Genomic DNA, 14,642 nt, shown 5'->3' with positions numbered 1-14,642 from the left:
ATGATTTTATGAACCTCCATAAGGTCATCCCTCAGCCTCAACCTATTCAGCCTCTCCCTAGGACTCAAACTGTCCAACATCTGCAAACCTTGTGAATCTTTTCTGCATTCTCTCAAGCTTAACAACATCCCTCCTATAGCAGGGTGACCAGAAATGTATGGAGCATTCATCCAAATTCCCACACTCAGTGTTCTGACCAATGCATTCATTGAATACTCACAGATGAGTTGGTCTGAAAGGTCTGTTTCTGTGCTATATGAGTCTGTGATTCTATGAGTTGGTGCTTGCAGAGCAGAGCATGTATCAGGAAATGAGCCCTGGGAGGTTAGTATCCCATGGTGTAATCTCAAGACATACTGTGTTCGTTAGAACAAGTACGGAAAGAGAAACAGCAGATTAATCATAAATAAACTTAGGATGGTGTTTTCATGATCCAGGCTCTTTTACATCCAATCTGTTTTGTTTTATTCACTTGTGGAACATAGGCATTGCTGGCCAGGCAGCATGTATTGTTTGTCCCTGGTTGCCTTTGAGAATGTAGAACATAGAACAATGTAGCCTGAAGTTGTACTGAACATGATGTCAAATTAAACTAATACTTTCAGCCTGTCCTTGGCCCATATCCCTCCATTTCTTGCATATTTGTGTGCTTATCTAAAAGTTCCTTAAATATCCTTATCGTATCTGCCTCCATCACCACTCCGGTAGCATATTCTTAATAATCTCTGTACAAAAAACAGGTCCCTCATATCTCCTTTGGACGTCCCCCCCTTTCACCTTAAATGTATGCCCCCTAGTTTTAGATATTTCAACTCTGGGAAAAATATGCTGACCGTCAACTCTATCTATGCGTTTCATAATTTTATAGACTTCTATCAACTCTCCCCTCAGCCTTTGCAGCTCCAGAGGAAAAAAAATCCAAAATTTCTGTAGCCTCTCATTATTGCTTATACCCTCTAATCCAGGCAGCATTCTGGTAAACCTCTTCTGCCTCTCTCCAGCACCTCCACATCATTCCTGTAATGAAGGTGATCAGAATTGAATGCAATACTCTAAGTGTGGCCTAACTAAACTCTTGTAAAATTGCAGTATGGCATCTTAACTCCTGTACTTAATTCTCCAGTCAATAAAGTCAAGCATGTCATACGTCTTTACTAACCACCCTATCCACTTGTGAGGTCACTTTCAGGAAGTTTTAGACTTGAACCCCAAGATCCTTCAGTACATCAATGCACTTCAGGGTCCTGCCATCGACTGTATACTTTTCCTTTACATTTGATCTCCCAAAATGTAGCACCTCACACTTACCCAGATTAAACTCCCTCTGCCATTTCTCTGCCCATATCTGTAACTGATCTATATCCCGCTGTATCCTTTGACAACCTTCTGCTCTATGCACAACTCCACTGATCTTTGTATTATCTGCAAACTTACTAACCCACTCATCTACATTTTCATCCAAGTCATTTATATATATCACAAACAGCAGGGGTCCCAGTACGGATCCCTGTGGAACGCCACTACTCACAGACCTCCAGCCATAAAAATACACTTCCATCATTACCCTCTGCCTTCAATGGGCGAGCTAGTTCTGAATGTCAATGGCCAAGTCACCATGGATCCAATGCATCTTAATCTTCTAGACGAGCCCACCATGAAGGACCTTGTTGAAAGCCTTACTAAAATCCATGTAAACAACATCCACTGCTCTATCCTCATCGATCACCTTCATCACTTCCTCAAAAACATCAATCAAGTTAGTAAGACATGACTTGTCCCACGCAAAGCCATGCTGACTGTACCTAATTAGGAGAAGGTGGTGGTGAGTTGCCTTCTTGAACTGCTGCAGTCCTTGTGTTGTAGGGACACCCACAAAGCTGTTGGGGGGATTTCCAGGACTGTGACCCGACGATATTGATATATTTCCAACTCAGGATGGTGAGTGGTTTGGAAGGCAACTTGTGTGTGGTGGTGTTACCATGTATCTGCTGCCCTTGTTCTTCTAGATGGAAGTGGTTGTGGGTTTGGAAGGTGATGTGTAAGGGGCCTTAGTGAATTTTGACTTATGTAAAACATGCACTGCAATATTAATGCTGGCATTAATTATATGGGCCAAATAGTCTACTTCTATGCTGTAAATTCCATTTCATATATCTGTTGTATAAACCTTACATATAAGATTCTTCACAGATGAATCCTTGGTTTCAGAGGTGGCGAGATATTCCATTTCTAAGATGTGACGGTTCACTGTCAAAAGCTGATTCCTACTACATACATTTTATAATCTGAATGAAAGTGGAAACAGGAGTAATCTTTGCAAAGGAAATAATAGCATTGGACTATCACCAATTGGCAATTTAGCTGCACAATATAACATTAGAAGCATTTAATGTATCAAAGTTTTCTGAATAAAACATACTAAATGATTGAAAAATAATTGATTTTAAACAGCTTCATTAATGCTTCAGTCAAAATAGGAAAGGTATCTTGGGTCAATTTCATTAGTGAGATAAAGGGGGTAGATTTTAATCTGAATAAATGGTGGGGTTTGAGTCAAATGTAAAGTTAAAATATTATAGATTTCAAATTGGGACTCTCGTCACCACAAACATTTTTGTTTTAAAAGTGGTGTTTACAAGGGCAGGGCAACAAATATGCTGTTAGAAGGCCAGTTGATAATTGAAGCCTTCTAAAGAGGCAGCATGCTCACTTTTTTTACAAAGTTTGAGATTTTCCCCTTACCTGGGGTCTTGGCCCCAACTGTATAAATGCTGGGGACAAGCCCATTGCAGGTTGAGGGACTGAAGGAACTGGAAGGTCAAATATGTTTCCTCCAGTTCCTTTATAAGTTACCTCCTCTTCTACTATGACATGTTTGATTCCTCCACCTTACAATCTTCTTGACCTCACCTACCTCCAAAATTAATGCACCCCCCCCCCCACTTCCCCACACCCTGGGATCTTCTCCAACAAGCCACAATTACTGACTTGCTTTGTAACGTCTCCATTTCCATTAAATCCCCCCAATCACCGTGATCTCTAGTCCTCCATACAAAGCTCAAGTTATGCAGTCCTTATTTTCTGCTGATGCCCTACACAAATTTCAAGGGTTTGGGGATTAACCTGGTGTTTGGCAGTGACAAGAAACAGATGCATAGTGATACTGAAGAGCAATTTCACACCTCTAGGTGTGCCCTTGAGTACAAGACCAGAGATTTTACCTCAGTGTTCATATACATTATTGTTTCCAGGCTTGTATCCCTACAGGTCTTTGTTCAAGCAAAAAATACTACGACAGCGAATCAGGAGTAGGGACTTTGAATAACCATTAAAAAGCAAAATTTTAATAGCTTGACAATGTGGGATGTTAGCATAGAAACACACAGTCTGAAATTCCTTTCTCTGATATTCTGTGGGGTATTAACAGTTTTAATTTAGATTGATGGTTTTTCTAAAATAGCAGCTGAAGATATTTCCAAGAAGGCAGTTAACTTTTCATTACAGATTATACCTTGGAGTAATCCCAGGTGTGTCATTTTTTTGTAACTTCCAGATTCACATTAACATTTTTGACAAAATTAACTTAAGAGCATCAGGCTATCTTACGTACCGAAGATTTTGTTCGTGTGCTTGACTTCGCTTTGCCATGCTAAAATGCAGAAATAAAGCTGTTAAATTATCATGCATATCTTGACTCATCATCCTAGAATTGTTAGATACCATGACAGTATGAATGGGAATGGTGATGTGTGTTTCAATACCATCATGCAGTGCTGTAGACCAAAAGGGCATAAGTTCACTCTTTGTCACCAGACGAGAGGCCAACATGGAGAGGAGACTTCCCATTGCGGGGAGGTGCATCCCAGACTGGTGGGTTGTTGGTAGGGGGGAACCAACTCCCAGCCTGGAAGCTGTGGTGGGGAGCTGACTCCCAGACTGGACACCATCATGGGTGAGCCAGCTCTCAGACTGGAGACCGTCATGGAGAGGCGAGTCCCAGTTTTGAGGTCGTCACAGGGAGGCGTTTCCTGGACTGGAGCCATCACGGAGAGCTAATTCCCAGACTGGGGAACATCACGGGAACCCAAATCCTGGCCTGGAGACCATCATAGGGAGCTGACACCCCACTGCAGGGAACCTATTCCTGGACTGGAGGCTGTCGTGAGGAGCTGGTTCCTGGACTAGAGGTTGTCGTGGGATGTGTGGCCCTAGCGGACTGGAGGCAAGGCCTTTTATTTTGAATCCCAATGTGTTATGAAGACTTGGCCCAATGCGGACTGGAGGCTTGGTGCTGGCCAGGATTGGAGTGAAAGGACTATAAATGAAGTATATTTTTTATTTTTATGCTGGACTTTTTATTTAGTATTTTTCTACGTTAGACCAAATACTTAAGCATCTTTACCTGGATATCTTGTACCTAAGATGGCACTTTAAGTGGCAACATTGCAAACTTTTCACTGCATTCATTTGAGTGCAAGTGACAATAAAGCTTATTCAATTCAATGTCGAGATTGAACTACTCCCATGAACTACATGATGACTGGACAGACAGGTCAATCAGCAGTCATTGAGGTGGTTAAAGGGCAGAGTAATAAAAATAGCTTTTTGATAGAAGACAGCCACCAATAGTGAGGGATTAAAATTGGAATGTGCCAAAGCATTGATATGTTGAAGGATTGTCAAGAAGCAGCATGTTACAAGGAGGGGTGGGCCGTATAGTGGCTTAAAGAACAAAGGTAAGTATATTAAGATCAAGATGTTGGTTCCTGCGAGCTAATGAGCACAAGGAAGAAGATTGAATTGAATCTTGGTGTGACTTGGGATACAGGCGGTGGAGTTTTAGATTCATGCAACTTCATAGCATTTGGAAGATGGGAGTTTGATCAGAAGTGTGCTGTACCAATGAAGTCTGGAAGCATTAAAGGCATAGATGAGGGTCTCACAACAGATCAGCTGAAGCACAAGAGGAGTTGGGGAAGTTATGTTAGACCTAGGCAGTTATTGGTGATGGTGTGAATAAGCAATCATTCATCCTTGATATCAGGCAGTCACTCTGACAATTTAGAGACAGCAGAAGAGCCAATAGAAGTGTAAAGCACATTTTTCATTATTCTGTATTTTGTTTTGCATCTACGATGTCAAACGGAATAGTTCCTTGTGTAGCTTTCATCTATTCCGTTTATATCTATCAGCCAAGGCTCCCTGACTGGACTAGGCTAACAGCCTCACTCAGGGAACTGACATTCTATGAAATCCACTGGCCTGACATTGCTCCAATTACTGCAGGCCATTTGGCCCTTTGAGCCTGTTTGGCCGTTCAATAGCATCATGGCTGATCACACACTCATCACAACCACTTGCTGCCATTTCCCCATAAGCCTTGATTGCCCTACTGATCAAGAATAAATATATCTCAACCATAAATATACAATGAGTTATGCCCTTGTTGCAAGGATTTCCAAAGATTCACAGCCCCCTGAGAGAAGAAATTACTCATCTCAGTCTTAAACTACTGCCCCTTAATTCTGAGAGACTATGCCATTTGGTCCTACATTTCTGGGTGGCAGTGTGTGCTGTGAGAAAGATGCTAAGAGGCTTCAGAGGACTTTGTCAGATTGACTCAGTGGGCAAATACTTGGCAATTGCAATATCATGTGGATAGATGTGAAGTTATCCACTTTGATTGCAAAAACAGGAAGGCAGACTATCATGATAGAGTTCTGTTTGATTTGTAACGTTAATGCTGTTTCTCTGTCCTCAGATGCTACCAGATTTGCTGCCTTGTCATAGCAATTTATTTTTATTTCAGATTTCTCATAGCTGTAGTATTTGTCTTTTATCTGCCCTGCAATGTCTGCTAAAAAGTAATGTGTGGTCTTTTCTGAAAGAAAATCAAGGGAAATTGTGCAATGCTAACTGGAAAATACAACCATTTATGTTTGTATTGTAATCCTGAAACATTATCTGAACTTTTCTATCCTCATGGAGGTGAGGATGTAGACAAATTTAGGGTAGGGGATGGAAAATATGAATGAGTCTTATTACTGGGAATTTTACTGGGGGTCAGTCAGGAAATTGGATGGCAAATATTCACACAGGTGATCATCCAGTGAAGATGGTTAGAGCATCATTTTAAGGCAATGTTGCACACGTGCTGGTGGTCAATTAAGACATTGCCTCCTAGAAGGCACCACTGTGAATTTTGATGCCAGCACCTATGGATTCGAGTGCCCTGTTTGATCATGAAGCTTATTGTATCAAATGGTTTGGGGTTGTGTTACATACATTCCCTTGAAAATGCTTCCAAAAATTACAAAGTGGGACTAAAAGCTCAAAAGAAAGTTAGAGCTTTAAAGTACTCAGAAAAATACTTTCCAATATCCAATTTACCAGAGGTTGAGGATTTAGACCTATTGTAGTTATTACTTAACCAAATGCTTCTAACATGCTTGCTGCTCAATATTCGCAGGAATTGACTTTCTTCAAGCAGAGACAACATGCAAACATTCGTATCTACTTTCAAAAAAATTGATCTAGATTAATTGGTGTCAAAATAGGAATTTTTACAAATTAAATCTATCGCGTATGACTTAATCTCAAAGCAACAGAGTGCATGGTGGATTGGAGAATCACCATGCTGCTCTTCTGTAATGGTATCTTATTCCTGCATCCAGCTTTTCACAAACTGAAGGATACGTTTAGAGTTCATATTGCTAGGTATGACCCCTGCACTGCTGGAAACAATTGGAAATATGGGCAGGGTACATGTACAATGCACACCCACATTTCTAACAGTGCTGTTGATAGATGAAAATTATTAAATTGCTCTTTAGGAGTTTCCTGTCTGAGTTATATTGTTACAATGTGATTACAATCCTTCAGTGGGGGAAGGATGACCTCTCTTAAATAGCATTCAGTATGTAATTGTTTTATTTGTGAGATGGACTACCTACATGGTGGTGCATGCAGTGAACCCAAAATGCAGTAAGAATATTAATACCTTTAAGATCACAAGTAAACTGAGAGTTTACTCCAGAATTTTAAATGAATCTATACCTCAGAGTTTATAAAAATAGATTTCCCGTTGGAGTTGGTAAAATCAGAATATCTGGATAGCTTTTCACATGACAGCCTTAGGCTGCCAGAGATTCACAACTCAAATGGAAGACTTTCTGCAGAAAAAGAAGCAATTTTTATATCAATTTTTACAAAACACAACCTGAAAAACTGCTGAAATAACTGAGCAAATGAATGTTTAATGTGTTCAGATGACACTCCTCTATGTGCTATTTTAAAGCCGTATTTAATTCATTTACTATAAATAGATCAGCTTCTGCCAGAGGCATACCATTAAGCATTCTCTGCTAATTATCTGAAACAGCACTTTGCTGATTTCAGTTTTCTTTCTTCTTGATGCCTTTATTTTCAAAAGAAATGGTGAGGATAAAGCCTTTGCTAGGCATTTATTTTTAAGAACTCTAAGTAATTTCAATTCGTATAGTAGCATGCTACAGAAAAGCAAAACAAAGCGCATTAATTGGTGAAAATGAAAGAGTGAAGACAGCTATTGAGAGGAACAGATTGAAAAGCTGGTTAATAAACTAACGTTTTAAAGAGGCTTTTAAAAGATTGAAGACAGATCACTCAATAAAAAGGCGATGGGACAGAGTTCCCAAAAGTAGGATTATAATGGTTGAAAGAACCAATTGGAGTGTGGAGCGGGTGGAAGGAATGGTAATTGTACATGAATTTAGTGTTTAATTGTATTCAGGTGGTGGTCTTATTCATAGATTTGTGGGTCTGAGTGCAAGTCATGCCTGCTACAGAGGTGTATCATAATATAACATGAACTGGGGTTTGATTCATGTTTTTATGTATAGGTCCAGGGCTACAGGAATGAATCTTAACCCTCAAGAATGTTACTTTTGTCTTATTAAATAAGTTTTCTTTAAAGCTGTAGGATGTTTTGGTTCGAAAAAAAACCGTGGTGTCTGTTCAGATATGGTAATCAGCTCCTTGTTATTTAGCATCCTGCTGATTTGGGTAAAAAGCTGCGTAGGTAGGAAAAGAATGAAACTTGTTGTATGTGTATGATAATTTGTAGCTCTGTAAGGAACATATTGTAAATGTATGAAACTTTGGCTTCTGTTCTATCCTGCAATGCAGGCTACTGAGTTCAAACATGTGTCAGTGATAACCTGGAGCTCAAAGAAAGAAGGATGCAGGTTGGAAATTATGCCAGAAAATGAATCTCAGATTAGATAAGGATTGTGGGCGAAATAACTCCACGATGCTTGGTATCCCATCACCAAGTCACCCTTTATTTACACATGCATAGCACATGACACTGACCCAGCTGGCTCAGAGCTGGCTCCTAGCATGAACAGAACCCCTGACACTCCTGTTTATTTCTGTCAGTCAGGAGCCGCAGATTGGACCAGGTTAATAGCCCCAATCAGAGAACACATATTCAATAATATCCACTGAGCTGACCTCATTCCAATCACTACAATCCCCTCTCCCCCCACAAGTCCTGGGGCATAGACCCATTCTTTCTCCCATAGCTTCTTCTGGTTTTCACACCAGGTTCAATTCCTCTGAATCTGCCTTGGATACTGACGGCATATTCTGGTCCGTAAACCACCTGTTGTGCCTAGAACGTCTTGGCCAAAGTTAATCTTTTTCAGGTGGTAATGGCATCAAGACTGCTACATCTTCTGGGTCCATCTTGTCCTCAAAGGTTTCTTAGATGCTAGGTGGAGGGGGATCTGATAGCGTTGCTGAAGGATCTGAGGGGCTGGGTATATTTTACTCCTGCCCCTTTGCAAGGTTGCAGCTTTCGTGTCCATGTGCTTGTTCAGGATCGACTCTCCTAACCAAACTTTGTATGTTGTGGGACCTGATGTCACGTTGACCATGCTTCTTACCCATGCAGGGTCATTTCCATGGCTTCAACACCAAACTTTGTCTCCTGAAATAAACTGCCTTACTCACTTAGAGGAGTCTTGTGTTCGGCATTGGCATTCCTGATGCTGTTTTAGCCTCCCCACAAGGTCCAGAAAGATTAGATGGAACCTGGTATGGAGTCTTCTCCTGATTGGCAACTCTGCTGGAGCTGTCCCAGTGGTTACATCACAGGTGATCCTATAATCGAACAGGAACCAGGACATTTTGGTATTGAGTGAAGCTGTAGGCTGTTTCTGTAAGCCTGCATTCAAAGTTTGGACTGCTCTTTCTGCCAAACCATTGGACGATAGATGGTATGGAGCTATCCTTACAGGCCGAATGTCACTCAACTTTAGAAAATACTCAAATTCCCTGCTGGCAAATGATGGCCTGTTGTCTGTGACCAACACCTCTGTGTATGCAAAAGATACCGGCAACTTTTTCTATCATGATCCCTCTGTTTTTCAAATGAACTCTACACATGTCCAACCACACTGAATGGACCGGCATAGTCAATGTGTAATCGAGTCCAGGGTTACCTGGCCATTGCCATGAATATGGGCATCCATTTCCTGGCAACCAGACATAACTTCGCACCAACATCTTCACTTCAGAAAACCTTGGATGACCTTGGTGGAGTTCAGCCTGTATCAGCCAGAAGATCATCTGAATATTTAATTAGGATTTCAGTCAGACAGCCATTTTGTAATTGAAATAGGTTAAGCCAATCAAGTTGAATCGTTCTCAACAATTTCTCCCCATCAAGCTTGGGCCTGAGTCTTTTACTACAATCAGCTTCTTCTGATAAGAGACTGGAAGCAGAGTTGTACCTTTAATCTGTAAAGGTTGTTTGGCATAGGTTCTCAGCCTGGCCAAGGTCTGACACAAACTTAAGGTTTGGAGTCTCGAGTGAATTTTGGTCAAAGACTGGTTCTGCAATCACTAATACAGCTGTGCCAGTACTGACCTCCATTAGAACTAGGTCACCATTTAATCAGACCTTTATTTTGATTGGTTCTGATTTGGATGTTGCTAAGCAATATAACTTCTTCCAAACCAACTGGAGGTGGACTTTCCAGGGTGTGCGCTCTCCTGGAATCTGACCTATAAGTTCTATTACTTAATTCAGGCCTAGTGGGACATTTCTGTCGTCTTGTGTTTGCACACCAGCAGCAACTAAAATAGCCTGCTGGCCCGGATCCTTGAGAAAACTTTAACTGTTTGGCTGAGGCTTGGCTTTGTTTTGAGGTTTTGCTCTGGACTGACCTAGAGTTCTTCTGTTCAGGATATGTCCTGAGCGAGGCAATGCAATTTCCTTCACTCAAGTGGTGTTCCCCAAGCTCAATTGGCCTGGCAAAGGTGTCCAGTTCCGTTAGAATGTCTTATAACTCATAAGTACCAATTGCTGCATTTTCTAACGGCAAAATCAGTTGTAGCGCCTGTTTGATGTCTAGTTGGGCTTCAACGAGTAGGTGCTTTTGCATGGTCTCATCATTAATTCCACTGTTCAAGGTTTGTGCGAAGATTTGTAGCTCGGGTGCTCGTTGTTGTGGTTCTGTTCGCCGAGCTGGAAGTTTTTGTTGCAAACGTTTCGTCCCCTGGCTAGGCAACATCATCAGTGCTCTGGAGCCTCCTGCAAAGCGCTTCTTTGATGTTTCTTCCGGTATTTAGGACAGACCACTATAAATACCGGAAGAAACATCAAAGAAGCACTTCGCAGGAGGCTCCAGAGCACTGATGATGTTGCCTAGCCAGGGGACGAAATGTTTGCAACAAAAACTTCCAGCTCGGCGAACAGAACCACAACAATTAATTCCACTCTCGTCCCCACTGAAATAATTCCACGAAGGCCAGTATCCTGTCACTAAGTTTCCCTTTATTTACATGTGCATAATACATATCATTGACCCAGTTAGCTCAGAGCTGCCTCCTAGTGGGAACAGAACCCTGACGTTCCTATTTATATCTGTCAGCCAGACTCCCTGATAGAGCCAGGTTAACAGTCCCATTCAGGGAGTTACTATTTTAGGCGGTCCACCTAGCCGACTTTGTTCCAATCTCTACAGCGTGTGAAGGCAATTTTTTAACTGAGCCAAAATCTTTAAACTCCTACTGATTTGGAAGGCAAGATGTCAGCTGCGCTTTGCAAAGGAAAATGTGTAGAATGTTGAGCAGAACCATCTACTGGCTCGAGATGGAACTGACATTTTAAAATAAAGCATGCATGGACATGTTTGAAAATAAGCTCGACACTTGCTGCTGATAGGCTATAAAGTCCCATTCTTAATCCAGATAACACTCTTGCACCACATTATAATTGGATAAATACAGAAGGCTTAATTGTCCTCGAGTCCAAATAGCGTCATAATTAATTGGAGAAAATTAAAGCAGGCTTTTGAAGATGGTAATGGACAAGTGTGAAGAATATTTCACATCACAAAATAAAATTACCTGTAAAAGACAAGTGCTTAAATCTAGCGGTATTTCTCCAGAAGAAAGAATTGATTTGTATGTATAATTGAGTTTTCAATGAAAAGTCAATCCTTGAGTGAATTCCATTGTGGACAGCTTTATTACAGATCATAATATAGTCATAATAATGAGTGTAAAGTCTAATCAGCTGTTTGATGTTTTGGAAGTGGCCACGTTACAAATTTGAGTGTCATATTTGGGATACACTTGAATTTCCCTGGGTGATTTGAGAAGGATAAATTGGCATCTCTAAAAGCAAATGCATCCCACTCAGATATAATGATGTATATGAAACTGAATAGAGCCACCCAGTGGTCAGATGGGATGGAAGTTTTGTATTTGTATGAAACGCACAGTCATGTGTTCTGAGGCAGGAGTTCATATTTTACATGCTTCATGAAGTATCCTGGAAGTGATTAAGGTAGACAACAGACCAAACAATAAATAAGCAGGAGTTTACATGAGAAGATGAAAGCTGCAGGGAAGAAACAGATTAGTGGTTTGAAATATTAGTAGTAGAAGAGTCATATAGAAATGTGCACATTCTTGTCTTCAGAAACATAAAACTAGATATGATTACCCCAGTTTTATTCCGGTGTGATGATGTGTTGTTTTTTGACTGTATAGCAGAATTTGTTTCTTCAATCTAAAATGGAATAAAAACTTAATGAATTAACTTCTGTGCTTTTAAACAAGGCATTGTCACAAATCTGTAACTTTCAAAACCTCAGTTTTGAAGCATATTCATCACTACAAAACAGAACGAGGTCTCAATTGGGCGATCTCAAGAATGGATGCAGGAATTAGGATGTACATTAATTCCATGTGCATTCAAGGTCACACAGGCAGCATGCGAATTTTGGACTGCCTGCTTATTTGAATAATTCCTCCATGCAGCAAGTGCTAAATGCACAGTCCACTGGCTACATTTATCCACAGGGTGGCCAAAGTCAGAACATCCTGGATTTTTAATGTGAGTCTTTACTGTTGAAATCTGGCCTTGATCAAAAGGTGCACTGTAGCTGCAGCAGATCCTGTCAGCCCAGTAAAGATTGAATCTGAAACAAACATGTTCTGAAGAAGATTGATACAGGACTCATAATGGTAACTCTTGTTTCTCTCTCCACAGATCCTACTAGACCTGCTCTAAGTATTCTTAGATTCCCTACAGTGTGGAAATAGGCCTTTCAGCCCAACAAGTCCACACCGACCCTCCAAAGAGCAACCCGCCCAGACCCATTTCCCTCTGACTAATGCACCGAACACGACGGGCAATTTAGCATGGTCAATTCACCTAACCTGCACATCTTTGGATTGTGGGAGGAAACCGGAGCACCTGGAGGAAACCCACGCAGACACGGGGCGAATGTGCAAACTCCACACAGACAGCTGTCTGAGCTGGGAATTGAACCCGGGTCCCTGGCACTGTGAGACAGCAGTGCTGACCACTGAGCCACCGTGCTGCCCCTTCTCTATATTAGTTTCAAATGTCTAGCAACCGCTACACTTTGTTTTAATAAAAATTGAAACTGATCTGGGGAAAGGAGTAGTTTAGGAGATATCAGGGTACAAAGTTTTTGGATGTTGCATTGGAGGAGCAGCTGGGAAGGTTTCTTCATCTGTCGAGTGTCAGGAATCATGCTAGGCACGCAGTCAAAGGCAAAGATTGTAGATATCTGCAGAAGTCAATGCCGGCAGTTAAACCTCAATCAGATGTAGTGCCAGAAGCAGTTCAGTAATCTTATCTGTGTCACTATTGCCTATTCTTAATTGCCCACAGCACAGTTAAGAGCCAACCACATTGCTATGGGTTTGGAGTCACAAAGACTAGGCAAGGATAGCATTTTCCTTCCCTAAAAGGCATTAATGAACCAGATGGATTTTTCCTGACAATGGTTTCACAATCATCCTTAAACTCTTAATTCCAGATTTTTTTTATTGAATTCAAATTCTAGAATCTGCCATGGCAGGATCCAAACCTAGCTCCCCAGAATGTTACCTGGGTTTCTGGATTAACACCGTGCTGTGAAAAAAATCCCAGGCTGTCATTTCCCTGCAAACATTCCACTACAAAAGTTACATCAGCCAAACAGCATGAACACCACTCAGTGACCCCTCCCCTGCAGAACAAAATGTGCAGAACTGGAAGTGGCAGGAGTAACTGGAAACACATTGCGTGGAGGAGATTGAGCTGGTCACTATTCACAGAAGCTTTGTTCAGGCAGAGTTGTAACCTTTGACGATAACAGTGTCATTCCATATAATCCTATTCAATAATTCCACATCTGTCTCTTCCCACACTCTCTCTTCTGAGTTACAAGCCGCAGATGGCCTAAACATCATTTCCTACTTCCTGCACATGCTATGCTAAATCTTATTCTTGCACTTTATTTCCTTTCAGATACCCAAGAGATCAATCTGGACAGGCTATGAAGGAGCGCTTCCAAGAAAGTGATAATGATGGAAAAGAACGTCACCTGATTTCATACTCACAGCCATCAATTCAGATACTAGCATCATGCGTATCTGTGAGGTAAAAACAATGACTGCAGATGCTGGAAACCAGATTCTGTATCAGTGGTGCTGGAAGAGCACAGCAGTTCAGGCAGCGTATCTGTGTTTATCTTACAGAATAGATTAGAGGTGGGGCTTACACGTGTTCAGCACCTGGCAATATGATCTGCAACCAGGGTAGAGGACAATTTTAACAGGAGCCAACTCAGTGGACAGGAGGGTCACACATGGGTTTCTCTAAAGAGTGTTATGAAGATGTGAGTGTACTGTACCTTTAAGAGAGTTAAAAGCTAGTGGAACTACCTGACACAGCATGAAGTGTCCTGAATAAGGTAACAATGTAACACTTGGTTGAAAGCTAGATTAGCTGGTTGCCTGGAAATGATCAAACAGATTCATATTAGGCCAATCAGTTTAAATTATACCCTGAAAAATACCAAATTCCAATTAAGTTTGAATTTAGTATATTGACAATCTTAAAAGCCAATGGCACAATCTGATACTTTGGGGACTCATCTGGGATTTGAATTGGTTTAGATAGATTTGAATAGATTTGGGGGTACAAAAAAATCTCACCAGACTTACCCAAATAATTGAGATAAAGGTATCTCATTCGTATTGTTTGCCATTAGTGATGCCCCAAATGAATCTACTTAGTTCACTCCCTTCGAGTTAGTATTCGGGTATGAAGTCAGAAGCCCTTTGAAATC

The sequence above is a fragment of the Hemiscyllium ocellatum genome, chromosome 28 (genome assembly GCF_020745735.1).
Source record: "Hemiscyllium ocellatum isolate sHemOce1 chromosome 28, sHemOce1.pat.X.cur, whole genome shotgun sequence".
Classification (NCBI taxonomy): domain Eukaryota; kingdom Metazoa; phylum Chordata; class Chondrichthyes; order Orectolobiformes; family Hemiscylliidae; genus Hemiscyllium; species Hemiscyllium ocellatum.
This window is presented reverse-complemented; position numbering follows the sequence as displayed.